Source organism: Pelodiscus sinensis, chromosome 1 (genome assembly GCF_052426305.1).
Source record: "Pelodiscus sinensis isolate ZL-2025 chromosome 1, ASM5242630v1, whole genome shotgun sequence".
Taxonomy (NCBI): Eukaryota; Metazoa; Chordata; order Testudines; family Trionychidae; genus Pelodiscus; species Pelodiscus sinensis.
The window spans coordinates 71,843,286-71,864,353 of record NC_143052.1 but is presented as its reverse complement, the minus strand read 5'-3'; the positions used below and the strand labels follow the sequence as shown (position 1 = coordinate 71,864,353).

At 41.3% G+C, this 21,068-nt stretch overlaps 1 long non-coding RNA gene across 1 annotated transcript in view; it reads right to left on the bottom strand.

Annotated features, from left to right (window-relative positions):
* The window catches only part of LOC142829926 (uncharacterized), a 98,470-nt gene that overhangs the window by 12,969 nt on the left and 64,433 nt on the right, over window positions 1-21,068 (bottom strand). The window contains exons 2-4 of the long non-coding RNA XR_012904857.2: window positions 6,326-6,857; window positions 5,776-5,875; window positions 4,047-4,147 (exon numbers count right to left, since the gene is read on the bottom strand). This is a non-coding gene — a long non-coding RNA (uncharacterized LOC142829926). The remainder of the gene's footprint in view (window positions 1-4,046; window positions 4,148-5,775; window positions 5,876-6,325; window positions 6,858-21,068) is intronic.

Below are 21,068 nucleotides of genomic sequence, written 5' to 3'. Positions count from 1 at the left end.
TCACTATGGAAACCAGCTGCCGAGCGGAGAACAAAACATAGGTCTCCTCAGTCTGGTACTCTATCTACTAGCCCATGTGGCTCTGCTGAAATACCCAATTCATTTTACATCCCTCATCACATCTCTCACCACATTTCTTAAATAGAAATTCATTTTTTGAAGAAAGATAAATTGCAGAGACATCCTGAAATATTAGATTATTACTCTATTTTTAAATTTATTTCTGGTAGCTTTTCACCAGTCCTATACCCTAGGACAAAGATATCTTGTATGGTTTCATTGCTGGTTTGTGATCTAAAGAGAATCAAAGCAGTCAATCCAGATAAGTAATGATAAACCCAGTGCTTAATTCCTAAGGAAAGAGGTGCTGGTGCTCAAGCAATTTTTTTACATTCATAACTGATGTAGCAAATCCAGAGGTGCCAGGGGCATGAATCATTAAGCCTAGAGGTGCCGAGGTTCAGCCCTGGCAAGTCCTGGCATTAATGAAACACAGGATAAACCTCAAAACATTCAGAAGGGATTAGCTTGAAAGAGTCCCTATTAATATGAATGCTAACCCAGCCACTAACCAAACCTCTAAGCCTAGAGAGGTCTTTCCCACTAGACCTACAAGGAGGTCCTTTCTTCAACAAAGCCCTATCCAATCTTTGGTTCCCATTTGCATTGCTTCTCCCATCTCACAACCTGGGATATCTAATAAGGACCCACCAGCATGGATAGCTCTTTGGACTAGACTTGTCTGATGAAATATCTACTAGCATTCTTGGGCTATGTCTACACAGCAGCGTTATTTTGGAATAACATAGTCAGTATCGACACACAAGCAGTTCTTTTGACATAATGTTGAAATAATGCTGAGGTGAAGAACTGCTTACTCTAATTCCTATAACCCTTATTGTATGAGTAGTAAGGGAAGTCAGGGGAAGAGTGGTCTATCTTGAAGTAACTGCTGTGTAGACAGCACCAAAAGTCAAAATAAGCTATTCTGACTTGAGCTACGCAATCAGCGTGCCCTTGGACTGCACTATTGCTCCTGTTACTGGAATGTCCAAGTTTGTTTGTGGGAGTTTCCTTATTAGTGGTGCACAGGACATTGTGGGGAACAAACACACAAGACCAAAATCAACTAAACCCCCCAAACAAAACAAAAAGCCTCAGAGGAAGTTCAAAAGATGACCAATGTAAAAGGAATGATGTGTTTAGTCCAGCCAAGAGGTCACCAGAACTTCGGCATGCTCATTGACTCTTAAAAGAGAAGGAGCAGTTATGAGAGTGAGAAAGGAGGTTACAAATTTGAGTGGTTTTTTTTTCAGGGTTAAGGTAGGACAGGAACATGGGAAATGATTGGAGTTTCTCAGATGCTGTACAACAGGGATGGGGAACCTAAGTCCTGAAGGCCAGATGCAGCCTGCATGAGGCCCCTGAGTCACAGGACAGCCTCCTGTCCCCAGCACTGGGGACCCCGGCCTGGCACTCCAGCCTCCCCTGGCACCACATCACCATACAGGTGGAGCATACAAAGTCTACTAGGCTGGACCCCCCTAGGCTCAGTGGCCCTGACCCCGAAAAGATTCCCCACTCATGCAAAAAATCTTGGAGCCCTTGCAAGATTGATTTTGTGTGTGTGTGTGTGTGTGTGTGTCTCCAGTGATCAAACAGACATTCAATGAACATAGAGGAAAATCCTAAGTGAGCCACCTGTGCTGCAGTTTTCTCTGTGACTCGGCAAGTCTTTTAAGGTTCTTGCCATTATCATATAGGATATGGTTCCTGGAAGCTTAAACTATGTGACAAGGGCTACAAATAGAAGCAGCTATCAAGGTTAAAAGTCACGTAACTCATAAGACTCATACTATTTTCAAAACCGTGAAGACACAGATATAGTGGCTCAATTATATTGAAGAATTGATTAAATGCCTTGAAAGAGGTCTGAGAGCAAAATACAGTGAAGGATAGAACTCTCCAGGAGAAGCTACTATTCCTATATGTTGCCCAGAGTGTATAGTAGATTTACCATAACAAATCTCTTCAATGGTGGTTTCACCTAACATTTTCTCTGAAGATGGACAATGCAGCAATGTTTCCCCTAGTAGTACTTTAAAGACTAACAAGATGGTTTATTAGATGATGAGCTTTCGTGGGCCAGACCCACTTCCTCAGATCAAATAGTGGAAGAAAATAGTCACAACCATATATACCAAAGGATACAATTTAAAAAAAAAATGAACACATATGAAAAGGACAAATCACATTTCAGAACAGGAGGGGGATGCGGGGGGGGGGGGGGGGGGAAGGAAGGAAGGAAGGTAACATGTCATTCATGTTAAAATTCGACACTCTCCGAGAAGGAATGAACAAACACTCAAACTATCTTACCCATTACCAAGATAGCTTCCCCAATTATCACCTCTAATTCCATTAGCTCACAAACATCCCACTCTCCCCACCTCTAATATCATCAATTCACAGACACTTACCTTCCTTCCTTCCCCCCCCGCTCCCCCCCGCATCCCGCTCCTGTTCTGAAATGTGATTTGTCCTTTTCATATGTGTTCATTTTTTTTTAATTGTATCCTTTGGTATATATAGTTGTGACTATTTTCTTCCACTATTTGATCTGAGGAAGTGGGTCTGGCCCACGAAAGCTCATCATCTAATAAACCATCTTGTTAGTCTTTAAAGTGCTACATTGTCCTGCATTTTGCTTCAGCTATCCCAGACTAACACGGGTACATTTCTATTACTATTCCCCTAGTAGTGATATCCTTTCCCAGTAGCAGCTAGACAGCTGTGCAGGAAAGGAGTCTTTTCAAATTTTATGGAGAGTTTACATCCCTAAATCCTTACTTAACATTTTATTGTAAGCTAATATGGTGTTTACAGTCCATTAAAGATCTAAGCACCTCTATGCATGTAGTTCATGCCTTTGCAATATTTATCTGCTAGAAATGGCTTCTCTATCAGACTTTACTAAAGTAGTCTTCTGATGTCACAGCACTTTATGTTATTTTGCTAAAAGAAAGTGCATTCTCCTCCCCCATCACTTTAGTTAAGAAACAACAACTGAGGCAGGCTTCAATTTAATGTTTTACCTGTCTTTTGGTAGATAACTGAACCTATTTAAATAGCTCTCCAACCTATTTAAAGGAATTCATTTCCTATGCAGTAAAGAATCAAACACAGTCCCTGGAGTGACTGTTTCCAAATTCAATTGTCTAATCTACTGAGGCCAAGGAGTATTAATACCAAATCATGGATATTTCCTAAAAGAATGATTATAAAAATACTTAAGAGAAAATATAACCTTTGCATACCAAAAGCATCAGCAGCTGGTGCATTTACTTCAATCAGCAATGATAAGCAAAGCTAAAGAACAAAGAGACTAAAGATTCTATAACCACATGACTTCAGATGATATTTAGGAATGGTAAGAAGTTCAGGATGGACCAATTTCAAAGGTCAACGGGAATAAATAAAATAGGACAAGGCCATGAAATGGCTTTTAATAAAAAAAATTGAATTTCTATAGTGCCTGCTGAGCACTCTATAATCATGAATAAAACATTACAACATTTATATGAGATAGGCATCGTGGTCTCTGTATTACAGATGCGGAAACTGAGGAATTGAAAAAGTAATGTCTACATTTTCACACATGGCCACTGATTCTGAATTCCAGTGTAGGCCCTTCCCCCAGAGGTGTGACTCAAGCCTCCTTCCTGGCTTTTGCTACTTGGTGTGGCATCTCACCTCTCTGCATATGGGTTGGTCCATCGGTTCTTTTTCTGAGACACCTTGTGCCCCCTCGCTGGGCATGGGAAACAAGGATGCTATCCCTTGAGAAAATGAGCAATGTACCCCCAACTGGCAAGGCATATAAATCCAACTACACGAGAAAAAGTATATCGACACGAACCCCAGTGAGGAAACGACACACCCCAAAACAACAATCTTGGATAGGGAGTCTTTGTTAGGAACAGGAAAATAGAGGAAGATGATTAACTACTAAGTACTAAACATTAAACAATCAACAAACTGCCTACCTCCAAACACTTAATATTTCCCAATGCTGGCCCTGGCGCCTTTTCCTGCAGATTGCACACCGAGGAGGAGTCTGGAGATGAGCGCTGAGAACGTTGGCCAGCTAAAACAAAACAAAACAAAAAGGGTCCCTTAGCTGTGTCTTCATTTCCCCCTTTCCCGAGGGACAGTATCTTCTTCTGGCTCTCTAGTTTGAAGTCCCATGGTGGGGCGGGGAGGGAGAGGGTCTTGGCTGACTCTCAGTAGTCAGTGCTGGGCCCCATCTCTGACACTCTGGATGCTGGTCTCTGCAGGGCTAGAACAACGGTATTTTTATACATTTTAAAAATGGGTTTTACTGTATGCTGTTGGCAGTCGCCACATCAAAACTTCTTGTTCAAGTGCTTGTTGTGCTTTGGAACTTGACTGTGCATTGACCCAGCACAAACCAACAGTCTCAGTGCTTGAGACTACTTATTTAATCTGTTGAATCAACTTTTATACTTCCTCAGTGGTGACTCCTTGTCTGATACCTCCTCTGGACGTAGGACCCACACAGCCCAGCTGCCTAGGATAGTACTGATCCCCAACCCTCCAAGACACCCCAGCAGACTAAGAACACAGTTTCCCAGAACTGCCTCCACATGGGCATGGTTATTTCCCTCAGGAACACATGCTAGTTTAAGCACATACAAATCCTTCTGCCAAACTGTGTCTAAGATAATTGTCACCTCGTGGCAAGTAATGGGAAGGGACACAAATTGGGTACCAACCTGGGGTGCTGCCCATGGCAGGGGTGATGGAACAAGTTTTATGGTGGGGATGTTGAGAGCCTGTGAACCAAACTGTAAACCCTGTGTGTGATGGGTACCACTTCAAGGTCACAGGGTGCTGCAGCATCACCCAGAACCTGCCAGAGATGTTGCCCAGTACATCACAGCAGCTGCCTGGAAGAAGTGCAGCCATTGCACTGCATTATGGGTCGGGAGGGTGCAGCAACAGTGCTGAGTGTCCCCGGCAGCCTGGCTGGAAGAGGAGAGACTCTGGTCCTATCTCTTCGCTTGTAGCTCTAGCTGCTGGCCCCTTGCCTCCTCCACCCACTGCATTCGGGGAGGGGTATGTGACTCTTTTTGCCCTTTCCTGTTGTCACCTGCAGATTCAGGCAAACAATAAACACTTTTATACTACTCCTTGCCTCAGTCTTTCCCCCCACTCTTGTGCATTCAGTGGGAATTGCATCAGTGTCTTTTCAGAGCTCCAAGTCCCATCTCTTGAATTACGTTCTTCTAGCTCAGACCTTCTGATCCAGATCAGATAATGTCTTCCTCTCCCCCCAACAACTGCTGCAGAGTGTCCTGTAGCTCAGGCAGTCAAAAATGTTTCTCCTCACTCTGAAAACCTGCCCCTTTGCTCCCCTCTCCCAAATTTCAAAGCCTGTCTGTTTTTTAAAAGGCCCAAACAACATTTGGTTTCTTTTTTCTCTTTCTGGGAATTTTCTACCTCTCCAAACTCCAAGTCTCTGCAGAGAAGCTGGAAAAAATGGATTTTGCCTAGGATGCATACTCTTGCTCTGTGCAGGTAAGACCTATTCAGAAATTGATAGCCCACCTAAGGTACTCCTCCATCTCCATACAAGGAATCTCAGGCAAGAATGCAGTGAAGATCATCATAAATACTTAAACAGAAAGTTCACAATCACAAACAGAATTAATAAGCTGTTGATAAATTCTCTAAACAGTCTCATCCGCTCACCAGCTTTGTTACTTTTTCCTCTCTGGCCCAAATCTTCTGTCTGTACAGGTCCTCAATGACTTTTAAATACTGTGCCCAGGCAAGTGTGATCAGTGAGAGCCTTTGTACCAGGCAATAAACATACGAAAGTGGAAACACAAAATGGAAAATATGAAAGGACATATCTCAACATACAACTGATACATACTGTGGTTTATACCTGCCAGTTAAACCAGATTTTTAGGGCACCAAGCCAGAGAAAAAGGGCAATTTAATTTTTGCTAATTGCACCCTTTTTACTGATCACTCTTCAGTTCAGACAGACAGCTTAGTAATAATTGCATCTACTTTGTACAAGAGGAATATACAATAATGATAAACTTTTACACAGGTGCAGCTGCTTACACATACAGTATTGAAACACAGCGGAGAATTAAGCCCAGGTGTGCAAATGAATTATCGATATATACAATGAGAAGTCTGACAATTTGTCTTACTAACTCTACTCCTCATTCTTAAGTTTGTCTAATGACTGTCATAAAGCTATCTATGTCAATTATCTATTGGTTACCTTGCTGAATACAATGTTCCATATTCCACAATTCTTGACACTGGCATACATTTTCTCAGTTTGCTGACTTGTAGAAAAATTTGCAGAAGTCTTATGTCTTGAAGACAGGGGCAGATGAGGATTTTGTGGTGCCCCGGGCAGCACAATTTCGCAGGCCCCCCCCTTTGACACGGCACATACGCGGGGCTTCTTGAAGCGCGGGGCTTGGGGCAGCCGCCCCGCTCTCCCTGCCCTATATCCGCCACTGCTTGAAGAACAAAGGGCCAAATCATCCTCTCCAACTCTGTGTTTGGACTAAGGCAGAATACCACCTCTGTGACATTCATTGTTCACTTGCACTGAAGTCCCTCGGTTTGCTCTCTGTAAGGCTTTGGACCTGTGGGTAAGAAGGAGGTGGAGCCAACCAGAAGTATTTTTCTTTGTAGCATTGTCTTCCATTCCATGGTAGGATTTCCTGCTCAAGTTAATGTGGACATTGTGTTCCCAGTCTGCTCTGGGTTCCTCTCAGTGCTGAAGATTCAAACTAGGAAAACTCAAAGGATAATGTTTGTGTTACAAGGTTAGATCTCCGTGGTCTGGCAACCTCGGGTCCTGAATGAGGGAGTTTGCTGGACCAGAGGAAGTTAATTGCAGTCCTCCTGCCCAGCTCCACACTCAGACCCATCTGCAGCCCCCCAAACGGCTCCACTCCCAGCCTCTGCTCCTTGGACTGCCCTGCTACTGCCATTGGCCCTTATAAGAAGGGCTTAGGTCCATATTTCTTCTGCCACAAGTGCCCACTGAAAACTGGCAACTCATTAGGCCATATGGGCAGCCAAGAAAGTCTTTATACCTTCACTGCAGAAACCAGGGTTGGATGTCCATTTATCATTAAAGTAGGACAATGTGTCAGCTTACATTTAATAACATTAAAGTATCCCTTCACCAGATATAGAAGTGCTGTTTACCTTGGGCTCTTACCAAATTAATTCTGATAACCTGACCTCAGAGTCACTATTAGCACAGATGAAATCATGGAGTACATATTCACAGTAACCTTTGACATGGTAACTAAATTAAATCTGATTTTCTAATAGACTTGATACTATATTTCCTACTTAAGCAGTACTCCTGCTTAAAGCCAAAAGGGTGCTATACTTGAGCAGTCAAGGAAATCAAATCATTTATAGGTAATGGCACACAGGGTCAAAGTGGACAAGGACTATATGGAGCCAAGATTATCAATACAAATAAAAATTTATTCTACACCATATATCTTTCTTGCTTCCTCAGTGTGCCATTGCTAGGCAACTGAGAATGGATTAATATTAGAATGCAAATGTATATCCGTACTCTTACATTAGTCTTCATTTGGATCGGCATGGAAAGGATTTTTAAAAACGGTCCCTGTGTGACTGATCTGAGCTCAGTATGTCTTTATTATGAAGGAGGACAAAAACATCAGAGTGTTTCCATTATGCACAACCTTTAGTGACAAACACTAGATTAGACCTCAATATAAAAAATGCAACCTTCTTCCCTGTGGACATTTTCTAATCCTCCATTTAAGCATTACAGCAATTTACTCGTATGACTTCTCATACTCTAGGGGCCATTTTTGCTATGGGTCATGTAGCAACATTGCACAAACTGGGCATCGCTAAGGCAAAGAAATCATCGCCAACATGTAATTGGCATTTTCAATTGATTGCTAATGTTTACTGCAAGTAGTATGGCATAACTAACTTAATGACTTGTCTGTTATTTAGCATCTACTGCTACTCAACTCCCTCTCTACTTTGTACATATTTCAGTCAATATTTTAATTCAGGATTATAACAATGTTTGTAACTATAGGGGGGAAAGACACAGCTTTGAGAGCATAAGAAGTGGCTGATAATTCGCTCTCTCCAGAACCTGCTGGTTCTTAAAACAACCAACCAAATAAAACAAAAAATCCCAAGCCCTCCAGTCCCTTGATAATTAGCACCCTTTGTCAAAGCTTCAGTTACAATTTGATGGAAAAATATTCCTAAATGTCAAGAACCATGCAGTCTGATAAATATGGATGACATTTAAAAAGCAAAGTCAGTCATTTCTACAAAAGCAGAAGAGGCAAAAGAAACAATGTGAATTCATGGGAGCTTTTTTAATTCCATACCCTTCCTCACATATATCAAATAGTTCTTGGTTCTTTCTGGTTTTCAAGATGACTGTGATCCCTTTGCCTGGTATGAAATGCCTCATCTACATTCAGCAGTATGTTTAGCAGAGCTCTTCAGTGAAAAACCATGCATTTGAATGGACCAGGTCTTTCCACTTATGACCGTTTAGTACAATTGATTCTGAATTATCATATTTGAAGAACTCACCAAATATTTTAGTTCTCCAAGGTCATTTTAATTTAGCAAAAATACCACTCAGGGAAATGAAATACCATATATTCATAAACTGTTTTAAGAGGTGATTTAAATCAATCCCTGGCCCTCCATGATCATTCCTTAAACATTTCTGTCACTCACCAACCAATTTGAAGGAGTCATTGACATTCTAAATGACAGTAAACAGCAGCTGCAGATCTTCCCTGGAACAACTTTTAAAATTCCCTTCTTGTATGAACTGGAAGATGAATAATTTTAGCAGATTTAAGTATCTGCCTTCTGTATGTTCCTGCATTGTGAGTGGCAGTACCTCTTACTAGAGGTCATTATTGTAACCACAGTAATTAATAATTGTATAGCAGGATAATATAATCTAATTTAATAAACAATTAACTGAAACCTCATGTGGAATTAAAATGAAATATACTAAGTCACTTTTAAGACACTACACCCATCATAGCCACAGTGAGAGTATTCTTTATTATGCAGGTCATGAGTTCAATACCCACACTGGGTTTTAGGTTTTGACTGATAATGCAAATGCTAAAGATATGTACAACAGTATATACCCTAGAAAATTAGTGCAGAACTCATATCATACTAACAGCAGTTATCATAGCAGTAGCACAGCCAGGGCTCAGGTGTTATCACTGCTATGTACTGAGACTTAGGGCCGATTTTAAGGAGAAACTCACAAAACTTGTCAATGCCAGAGGCATAGTGCCAGTACAGTTGCACTGCCAAAGTCTGTTGTTGTTGTAGTAGTCATCCACTGATGCAAGGTCCTTTGATTGTGCCCCTGAACCATGGTCACCGGAAGCTGTTCCAATCAGGGAGTCAAACAAGAACCAATTCAAACTGGTATTTTTACTTGATCCAGAACCAAAGCTGAACAATCATTAAGTCCTTCCTAATAAAAATGTGGGTCACTGGTTAAAATAAAGGTTCAATATTTTTGAAGCCCAAGATTTAAAAAAAACCAAAAACCCTACAATGCTGGGGTCTTATTTTCTTTATAAAAAAGCCCCTACAAAATCACAAATAGGCATTTTATTGTTACCAGAAAGACCTGTGCCAGTGTAAAGAGAACGAGAGTAGAAGGAGGCCAGCCCATAAGAATAGAGGTGGGGGATGAGGAAGAAGGTGGGGTAGCTTCCTGCACACAACATGAAGAAGCTGGTGGGGGCAGGAAGAGAGAAAGAGCTGAACTCTCTTAGGCTCCCCACTAGGGAGAGAAGAGATGGATTGTTCCCTTTCCCCAAAAGTTCAAACCCATGGAAAAAGGTAATGACTCCCCAACACTTTTCTTTTATACTGGTCTCCTCTCACCCATCCCTGACCCCTGAGGCAGCTCCTCCCTCTAATTGCTCCATCTGAGGCAGAGCCCAACATGACAGAGCAAGTATTGAAGACGTTATTTGGTTCACTCAAACACATTGTTCATAAAACATCATTCTATTGAATTGACACTGGACACACACAAGGGAAACGTATGTGAAGTTAAAACTTAAATAATTGTTCAACATCAAAAGAGTTTTAATTTTAGTTTTCATCTTAGAATTTACTTCCACTATGAGTGAAATTGGATTTGAACCAGCAACCAAACCATAACTTTTTTTTTGTCACCTGAACCAGAACTGAACTGAACACACTGGATGCAACTGAACCCAAAGCTGAACCAAATCAAAATAAATACCAGTTTAACTCTCTGGTCCCAATCCAAGTGAAATGTAGCCTTGCAATTTAATTGCAAAAAGATTAGAGGACAGTGCACGTCTTGGTCAATATTTTTCCTGTCATTAAAATGGATTATATTGTCCATGGCTATTTTTGATCTGTTGGAGAGTGTAAAATATGTGGCTACACAATTACTGTAACAACAGTTTTCACCCCTTTGTGAAACACAGTTGGACTATCTTTCATATCAAAGGGGAAGTATATAATGAAATCTTCTGAAATATCCAAATAAATTTCCATTTTTACATACGAGACAGAAATGGTTACAGTTACTTTACGGTCTTTTTTTCCTATACGAAAGTTGCTGGCCAACTCATTAGAATGGTTTTATATATGGACTCCATTACATCTGCGTCTCATGCACATTAACTAATTTAACCTCCCAACACGACTATGCAATAGGGCAATATTTTTCCCACGTCAGAGAGAAGAGACAAGAAATACACAAATATAGGAGAGCAAGTAACTGAGCTGGTCACTGGTGTCCTAAGTCCAGTGCCTTAACCACAAGACAATCGCATCTGCCTAGTGTCAGTGTCCAATTCTAGAGGATTCTCTCTTCCTGCACATCTAGAGGCATTCTGAAGTGATAACACTAGAGACCTGCACAGCTCTATTTGGCCAAGCAGTGGTGGGGGAGGAGAGATAAATATTCTTTAAGATTTAAATTGTATGTTGGGAGACTATTTAGAAAATAGGAGTTGATTCTCACAGTCTGGGGTCCTCCACCTGGCAGGGGCCAGTGCCCAGTGGGTCAGAGAGAGCAAGGAATCTTCTGGCCATCTCCCAGAGAACTTACTCAATTCTGTCATATTGCTGCCATGAAAACATTTCCATTCTGGTAGTGATCACTTTACATCCACAAGCATGATGTGAATACAACGTGCATTAATTCATTTCCCCTGAGCTCTTGCTGAAGTATGACAGACTCACAGTTGGTCTGGGTACCATTTTGCTTCCATTGAAACCAGTGGGAATTTTACAATTGATTTCAATAGGTGCAAGATGGGGCTGTGTGTGATCTACTGATTGCGTACTTCAGTTAAGTAAAAATCTGGCATAATCAGGCCATTGTATTGCTCTTCATGCACATGCTTGAAATAGCTATGTCACTATTCGCTTAAGTATAGATTATACATTTTCACTACATCTGTTGGAGGACCATCCAAAACACACAGACTGCAGCATCTGCCATATGATTTCATGTATATTTTACTTCAGGTGGTAAGCTTGCTTATAAATCCCTTTCTGTAATCATGTAGGATGCTATTTTGGTGATGAGTTTGGTTTGGTTCTGGTTTGGTTGGGTGTTTTTGCTGCTGATTTCTCAAATGAGCTTCTTTTCTTCTTGGATTGTTTGATATGTACTGAGAAGCGCAGCAGGACCTGTAGCCAGAATGATGTGTATCTGGAGGGAAACTACTTATTTTCTCCTCTCTCTCTGGGAATGCACAACAAAAATGGAATCCCAAGGGTAAACCACTGGACAGTGAGTTATTAAACCAACCAACCAAACCAAAAAATAGCAAGAAGACTATAGCTTAAATATTTCAAATCCTTTCAAAGAAAATAAATACAACAATTAAAAATGATTTAAAAAAAACCTTTTGCAGAAGCAACTAAATGGATACTCCAGAAGTAAGGCCCTCACAATATCTGCTCAGTACTTCTGATGCCCTAATGAGCCAGACAGGCTACCTGATGGACCACCCAGACTGATTGGTGGAGGAAACTAGCAGGCTGGTTCTTAAACTTTGTAGCAGCAGTAGCTCAGGGGCTACTTATTGTGTATGCTGGAGGATGATTTGCCTTCCTGTCCTTGACACTCCAAACCCTGCTTCCACTTTGCTCCTCCTCTGCTCCAGCTCAGATCTTGTCCTGAACTCAGCTTTGCTCATCTTCCATTCCAGCCTTGCTTCTGCATTCCCTGACTCCTGGCAACCCACTTCCAACCTCAGTTCTGATTTCTGACTGCTTTTGCCTCAACAGTTAGCTCTGGAATGTAGACTCTGACCACTAAGCCTGATTGTCTACAACCCAGTCTGCTGACAAGACTTCCTCATGTATTAACCACCCCCAACTAGTTGAGACTTTTGGTAACATTGTCATATTTTAAAAGTAAATGTGAGTATGTTCTTGTCTGCAGTAAAAGTACTTCTGTATGAACTTCGATTGAATTCTAGCCTCCAAGCATTGACTTCTTCCTAGATGAGCTGAGTGCATTGGGTCTATTTAACCATTAGCTTTTATTGAAGGACAGATGAATATCAGTCCCTGAAGAATAGTGAATTAGCTATTGCCTTGTAGCAAAGTATTTTCTATTTTCAGTTGACAATAGGTTTACTATAAGCACAGCTTTTCATAATACAACCAGAGAGTAAAGTGAAAGGTCTGCAGAAGAAAATGGAAATCTTTAGAAATAAGAATTTAACGTGCACAGCTCTTGGCTTACATTTTAGTAACTTTCAATAAAGTGATCTCTCTAGAATAATCCAGCACACTAAAGGCAATTGGTTGGATATGTAACAGGCCTAGAAATATTACTATGAACATTAAATAACATGCATTAAATATAGAGTAAGGGCAGTTTATTTTTATCCTCCACATTTTTCTATACTCAGATTCCCTGTATCCCAGTATTAAATTGACATATCAGACTAAGAAATACAGCAAAACTGCCAGTAATTATAACCCCAACACTGAATTATCTTATTTAAATATAACCCACAGGCACTGAGACCACTGACAAGGGAGAGTGAAGTGCATTCTACAGCTTTGGCTAAGAGACAATTGTCTTTTAGCTCGTGGTAGAGGTATATGGCTTTAGCCCCTAAGGTTGCAGGCTCAATCCCTCCTGCCAATCAAGGTCAGTCGGCTATACATAAAAAGTCTGAAAACACATCTATGAGAAATTTAAAAAAATACAAGATCCTATTGTGATGTTTTGTTCAGTTTTGATTCACATAGCAATTCGTACTATGCCTTTTAAATGGGAATGGATATTCAAATTCAGGTCTGGGTTATTGTAATTCTAGTTTAAAGGGCCAAATTATAGTACTTCTACTCACATTCAGCTGTAACCTTAAACAGCCCCACTCAAATCAAGCTGATTTTGGGAAGATCATCTAGTACCAAATATGCTTTCTTCTCTTTAAAAGAAACAGAGGGAAAATAGCAGTTACGGACGTCACAGCTGCAAAGCCTGATAACCACAGTACTGATAACCATAGTGGCAAAGGATAGATGCTGTAATGATAGTAGCAGGACCTGATGCTGAACACAAGAATCTTCTTTTTCCTCCCACTAAGCATCGAGACCTTTGAAATCAACCCCTCTCTTATTTTTATGTAGCCAGAGGAGGGGAGGAAGAGCGAGTCACCCATCAGCAGAGAAGTGAGCTATAGAAGCAGTAGGATGTTTGGAGAAGCAAAATGTGAAAGGCAACTGTGATTTTCTCGGCCATAGATTATCATCAGAGTGAATTCTCCAGGTCTCTCTCAACATAACATCCAAGGCAAAGGAGGGCTCTGCGCTCAGTTTTGGGTAGGATTTTGTTGTTGATGTGTCCCCACAGTTAGCAAAACAGAATTTTCATAGAATCATAGGGCTGGAATCAGAGGGTCATCAAATCCAGCCCCCTGCCCAAAGCAGGTTCAATCCCAACTAAATCAACCCAGCCACGGCTTTGTCAAGCCAAGACTTAAAAACATCTAGGGATGGAGATTCCACCACCTCCCTAGGTAACCCATTCCGGTGCTTCACCACCCTCCTAGTGAAATAGTTTTTCCTAATATCCAATCTATTCCTTCCCCATTGTAACTTGAGATCATTGCTCCTTGTTCTGCCATCCGTCACTACTGAGAACAGTCTCTCTCCATTCTCTTTGGAACCTCACTTCAGGAAGTTGAAGGCTGCTATTAAATCTCCCCTCACTCTTCTCATTTGAAGAATAAATAAGCCCAAATCCCTCAGCCTCATGTCACAGGTCATATGCTCCAGCCCCCAATCATTTTGATTGCCCTCCGCTGGGCCCTCTCCATTGCATCTACATCCTTTCTATAGTGGGGATCCCAGAACTGGATGCAATAGTCCAGATGTGGCCTCACCAGAGCCGAATAAAGGGGAATAATCACTTCTCTAGATCTGCTGGTAATGTTCCTCCTAATGCAACCTAATATTCCATTAGCCTTCTTGGTTACCTCCCTCATCCAGTAAGGGCCCCACACCCTCTCTGATCACCCTCTTATTGCTAAAATGCCTGTAAAAACCTTTCTTGTTACCCTTCACATTCCTTGCTAGCTGTAATTCCAATTGTGCTTTCACCTTCCTGATAACTCCCCTGCATTCTCAGGCACTATATTTATACTTCTCCCTAGTCATCTATCCAAGTTACTACTTCTTGTAAGGTTCCTTTTTGTGTTTAAGCTCACCAAGGATTTCCCCAGTAAGCCAATCTGGTCATCTACCATATTTGCTTTTCTTGTTTTGCATCGGGAAGGTTTCTTCCTGTGCCTTTAATAAGGCTTCTTTAAAAATACTGCCAGTTCTCCTGGACTCCTTTCTCCTTCATTTTAGCATCCCAGGTAATCCTGCCCATCAGTTCTCTGAGGGAGTCAAAGTCTGCTTTTCTGCAATCCAGGGTGTGTATTTTGCTACTCTCCTTTCTTCCTTTTGTCAGGATCCTGAAATCTACCATCTCATGATCACTGCTTCCCAAGTTGCCACCCACGTCTACTTTCCCTACTTGTTCCTCCCCATTTGTGAGCAATAGGTAAAACTTTCATAAAAGGTATTGCAAATACACTTACATAAGGGACCAATCTTTATACAATTTAATCTATGCAGTAGGTCAGGGACACTGGCTGGCTCAGGTGATCTGCAATATATTCAGTACAGACTTGGTTCAATGATGTGAGGCCATCTCAGGCCAGTAGGAAGAGCCATTCACCATCCTATGAAGGCTATTTAGTGGCTTACATTAACTAAATCACTGGTTTCAGTCTATTCCCCATTGCACAGGCATCATCAGTACAGCTTGCTCCCTCCTTGGTAGTCTCAGCAGCAAAGGAAAGCACTGAAGAGCCACTGATATAAAAATGTGCTTTAACCTAGGGGTGATCACTCAAGGGCAGATATAAGGCACATAAGAAGGCTGGTGCTGGGAAGATCACATAGGGCTATTCAGTGAGAGTGGAAAAAATCACTGCTGTATAGAGGGCCAACACAAAGCCTATACACCTATTACAATGAAGCCCTTGCTTGAGAATTTAAAAAAGGGGTTTGAGTAGTGCACAGGCCTTTTTTATGGCCCTTTGCACACAGATGAACTGCCATCGGGATGAACAGAACATTTCAGTCTCTCACGCACACACGGTAAGAGTATACTACAGATATAGGTCATGCCACGTGTCTAAAAATAGAGACCACTCAGAATTTTTCTCCTCTGCCTCTTGGAGTATTATCTTACAATGTATCTGTGCCTCTGTACCTTCCCTCCTCAGCATGCAGTAGTCCATATCAGCCATGATTTTTATCAGTAACTTTACTCTCAGAGGTGCTACCTAGCTGAAGTCAGGCAGGAAATTGCAAGCACTTTTTTTCTGAAAAAGAAAAATGTTTGTATCAATAATATATGAGAGAGAGGTGGCAACCACAGAAAAGATAGGGACAAATGCAACTAATATTTTGTCCAAAGAGGGGCTTGAGCACATGCTAAAGTTGTAAGTGCTCCTTATCTTTGGGAAACTCGGAAATGCATCTCGTCTGCATGGAGAACCCTTCCAAGAGACAAAACCAAACCACTGCAACCAGACACAGCCAAACTAGAAAGTTTTGATCCAAACTCTGTTATGCTAGAGTTACAATTTACTGAATAAGAATTATTAAAGTCAGGGAGACTTTTTATTATACATCATTGTTATTCTCTCCAAAACATTTGCTTTAAATGGCAGCATTATCCCAGCAGAGTGATAGAATGCTTCCCTACAGCTGTGAGATATATTGTCCCATTTCTTCCGTTGTGTGAGGGCAGTCACAGGACTCAAAAGCTAGTTGTGACAAAGCTAGTTCTTAGTGACATCTGGCATGTTGGCAGGCTCCCTTGGCCATTAAGCTAGTAGCTCTGGAATTGCCTGTAGGTTTATCACATGGTTAGTTTGTTGATGGGCTGCCTTGTAACAAAATCATTACAAAATATCTGATGTACATGGAATTTTTGGAGTCATGTCATACTCCTTTGCCTAATTTTACTAATGCTTCTATGAGAGAGTATTTATTAGAGGAGTATGTATGCACAATGTGTCCCAGATCTGGAGTGAAGCACGGGCGATTTTTTAAAAGCACAGTTTGGCTATATGCACTATTTGCCTCACATATAAATTTTATATAGATGCCAATACACCAGGCTGACAGAGAAATTCTGTGTATCCAGTTATAGTATAATCAAATTTTAAGCCTTGACGTAGGTTCCAGATGACTAGGTGATATAGTGAGTCCTGAGGGTATGGTTCATAAAATCTGCCTAGCTAACCCATCCACCTGTCAGTAAAGGTGTTCACTAGGAGTAATGTTGAAAGCAGCATTGTTGTAGCTGTGCTGGTCCCAAGATATTAACTCATCTGCTGTCAGGGACCAGGCAAGCTAGGACCAGCTGCTAGTCTGCTCTCTCACTAACTTTGCTGCTGTGCAACCAGTGAGCCCAACTGACCTGCCTTGGAACTGACAGAGTGGCCACAGCCCTTGATTGACTGCTAAGACTGAGCAGCCTTGCATATAAACCTGGTCCCCACAGCAGATTAGCAGCTGCTCACCATGTACCAGCCCAGAGCTACTTGCCCTTGTTCCAGTCCCTGCTCCCCTTCAGCTTCAGATCTCTGGCTCTAATCCCTGGTTTAGGATGACTCTGGTTGATCCTCCAGTTCTGGCATAAGGCTTCTTTCTTTCCAGTACTGATTCCTGGCTCTGCCTCACAACTCCAGTTTACCCTCCAGCTTTGGCATTTGGCTTCCATCCCTCAGCTCATTTCTGGGACTCTGCCAACCCTGGACCCCATTTTAACCTGTAGGCTGAACTCTTGCTTCCACCTTGTTGGTTACACTTACCTTGTCTCAGTTATGTTGAAAGGCATTTGTCATGGTTATAGGATGAGCTCTTTTTTAGTCCATCTCTAGTGCATCTCCTTGAGGGCAGGTTTCACTACTTTCACCCGTCTCTGGATGGCACCCTGAAGACTTACCACTCCTAAATTCACTCTGATTTGCAGCCTTCTCCCACCTCCCCATACCAGCAGTTTTAACGTGACAAGCCCAACTGTGCTTGGCACCTGTAAACCATTTTCCTCCAGGAACTTGTGACAGCAACTGATTAAAGCTACTCAAGAACAATGTATATAAAGCAAAGCATTATTTGTTTATTCATCCAAAAGTAGAAGAAAGGGTAAAAACAATGAAGGCCTATCTATATACTTCCATCACCTAATCTTTTCTTGCAAACTTTGGTAAGGTCCATTCACCCCAGTTACCTCCATTTTTAGATTGGAAGAGCCGCAAGCAAGTTGCCAGTTTCTCTGAATCTTGTTCTCATCTCTAACCACTCACTTATTTAGACTTAGAGTCACCTGAGCCTAGTAGCATGTGAAGCAAACCATTTTCCCCACTACTGTGTGTTCAGAGCAAGATGGCTCACTATCAGAAGTTGTCTCCTCTATGGCAATGATGATCATTCTGCAATAGATCATTTTTGTCCTCTGTGCATTCCTGTCCCTCTAGATGGAATCCAATCTAAGATACAGTTTGTGCTTCTACCACAATGTAGCTTTCACATTTGTTACAGTGTTTCCAAAAATTCTTCTTAATGCACAGAACTTCCTGTTCTGCACTTCCACGATCTGCCATGTGTTCCGGAGCATATAATAGTGCTGGAAGGACAAGAACATTTTACAAATGTAGTTTTAGTATATAGATTATCTTCTTAGTTTGGAAAATGATCCACTGGCTTTGTCCATCCTTGGCTTCACTTCCTCAGTGGACTAGCCATTAACAGATATTGTACTTCTAAAATAATAATAAAAAAACCCTCTTCAACTCTTGTACTCCACTCCAATAATCCCACATCTGATAGCATCACCATGATCTTGGGCATCTATCTGCTGATAGAAGGTCCCAATTTAGCAGTTTCTGCTTTTTATCCTCACAACAAATCTTCATGGCATCAAAGTTAGTACTAATTTGCCAAGATCCTGAACACTCATCCACAAGGATCTGTGGACCTAGGTACCTGCCAGCCTGTGACCTGCTAACAGATGACCGAATAGCAGCTGATCTCAGACAGGACTCTAAGGGTACGTCTAGACTACAGGGTTTTGTTGAAAGAATTTTGTCAACAGATACTGTTGACAAAGCTTCTGTCGACAAAGAGCATCCAGACTACATTCAGTTCTGTCGACAAAGCAAGCTGCTTTGTTGACATAACAGTGTGGACGCAAAGGACAGTTTAGATGCAATAATGCCTTATGTTGACAGAACTCTGTCGACAAAAGGCGTTATTCCTTGTAAAATTAGGTTTACCAGCGTCGACAAAACTGCTGAGTTCTGTCGACGTTATGTCGACAGAACTCAGCGGTAGTGTAGACGCAGGTTTAGTTTTGTCGACAAAAGTCCACTTTTGTCGACAAAACCCTGTAGTCTAGACACACCCTAGTAGTGGGATCTGACCGGTGGAATTCTAGAGATTCATGATTGGGACCCAGTTTCTATTAAACCCAATCACAGGAAATGGAAGATGGCCATGCAACTTTGTTATCCCTGCTTCAGACTGCTTCCTCTGTAATATCTGCTTCTATTGATATTCTGGTAACCAGACTTTGCTTGCCTCCTGACATGTGAGTCTTGGTTTTGCTCTCTGGTTTGCTTTAGATCCTGCCTGCCATCTGACCCAGCTTGGTGCCAGACTCTTATTCCAACCACTAGGTGATACTGTCTATGCCTTAGTCATAGCATAACTACATCATCTGCAAAAATTAGGGCCTCCAGCTTATGTCTTGCTGAAACAATGCCAGTGTACTCAGCAGCAGTCATCAGTCTTCTCATCACAAAGGCTATGACTATGCAGAAGAGAAGTGGGGATAGAATAGTACAGTGGTTTTCAAACTTTTTGAGTTCTGGAGCCCTTTACATGAGTAAAAATTTATGTGGAGCCCCAGTGGTCCACTGATTGTATGTGTTGTATCTATTGATATTGGCTTCATTAGAATTCCAAATTTTGTACATATATTTATCAACTCATGTGTGTTTTATTCATAAATAATAACAATACAACCATTTACTTGTACAATACTTTCTTATTCAGATTTTAAAACAACATTTTTTATAAGAAAAATTACTGAATTTTGCCCCAAATCAAAAACAATTATTATTTTTAGTGAGAAGATTGGGTTTGCTTTCTATTCTTACAAAGTTCTTTAATGTCTGGCTTGATAGAAGAAAGTTGGATTTGCATGTCTGCTTCTGCATCCAGTCTGTTGCGGTATTTAGTTTTGATTGAAGCATATAAAGAAAATCCAGCCTCGCGAGACTGGCATTTTTTTTACTGCGAGTCCTTGGCGGTGAAGAATGAAATGGCTGCTGGCAGTTTGGTGTCACAGCCTTGATCTGTGCGACACCATTGCCTTTGCAACACAGTTGTTCCAGGATAGGCCATGTATAGCAAAAAAGTTTTTCACAATACTGAATATTTCGGCACCAGTTGTATTGGTTGGCAATGGTTCACACAAAAGAAGATCCCCTTCGAGAGATTTTTGGTACTGATACCGGACGAACACAAGCAAAACAGCAAGTCCAGCGACATTTGTGGACTCATCCTTTTGTAGAGAAAAGTTACAACACTTCAGACGAGATATCAGTTCGGTCTTCACGTTGGCCGCTAAATCTTTGATTCGACGAGCTACCGTGTTGTTGGAAAGTGGCACTGCAGTGATTTCTTTTGCTGACTTTTAATCCAGCATGCAATTAGCGATGTCGACTGCACAAGGCTTTATCAGTGTCTCAGCTATTGTGTGAGCTTCTCCTGCCAGTGCAATATGATAACTAACCATATAAGATGCCTCAGTGGCCTTCTCATTTATGGTTTGAAACGCTGCAACAATCAGGTTTTGGCTGATCACGCCTATGCATAAAACATTCAGTTTCTTTATCTTTATACTCTGGATGTGTGGTCTCAAAATGGCGGTGTATCTTAGTGGGCACCATATCACTATTTGGAAATACTTTGCTGCATAAGACACATTAGGGGTAATTATTAGCATCTACAAAACCAAGAGAATGATAGCTTTCCATTATATTTTTGTTTCTTATTTACAGTTCCATGCAGTTTACTAGAAGTACATTCCTCCCTTCCAGGAATCACACAACTTTCCGGTAAATCAGTTTTCTCTTTTTCAATATTTTTGGATGTAGACGATCCAGGTGTGGGTTGAGAAACTATGTCTTCTAATGTCCCTTTTTTAAGCCACCAATCCATCCTTAATATAAATAAAATATTATTGTGTGCTAATTGCATCAGTTCGAGGTGATTCTTAATTATGCTTTTGAAGGCTTTCCAGTTTGTCAACCTTGTGGAGCCCCTAGAGATGTCTTGCGGAGCCCTGGGTC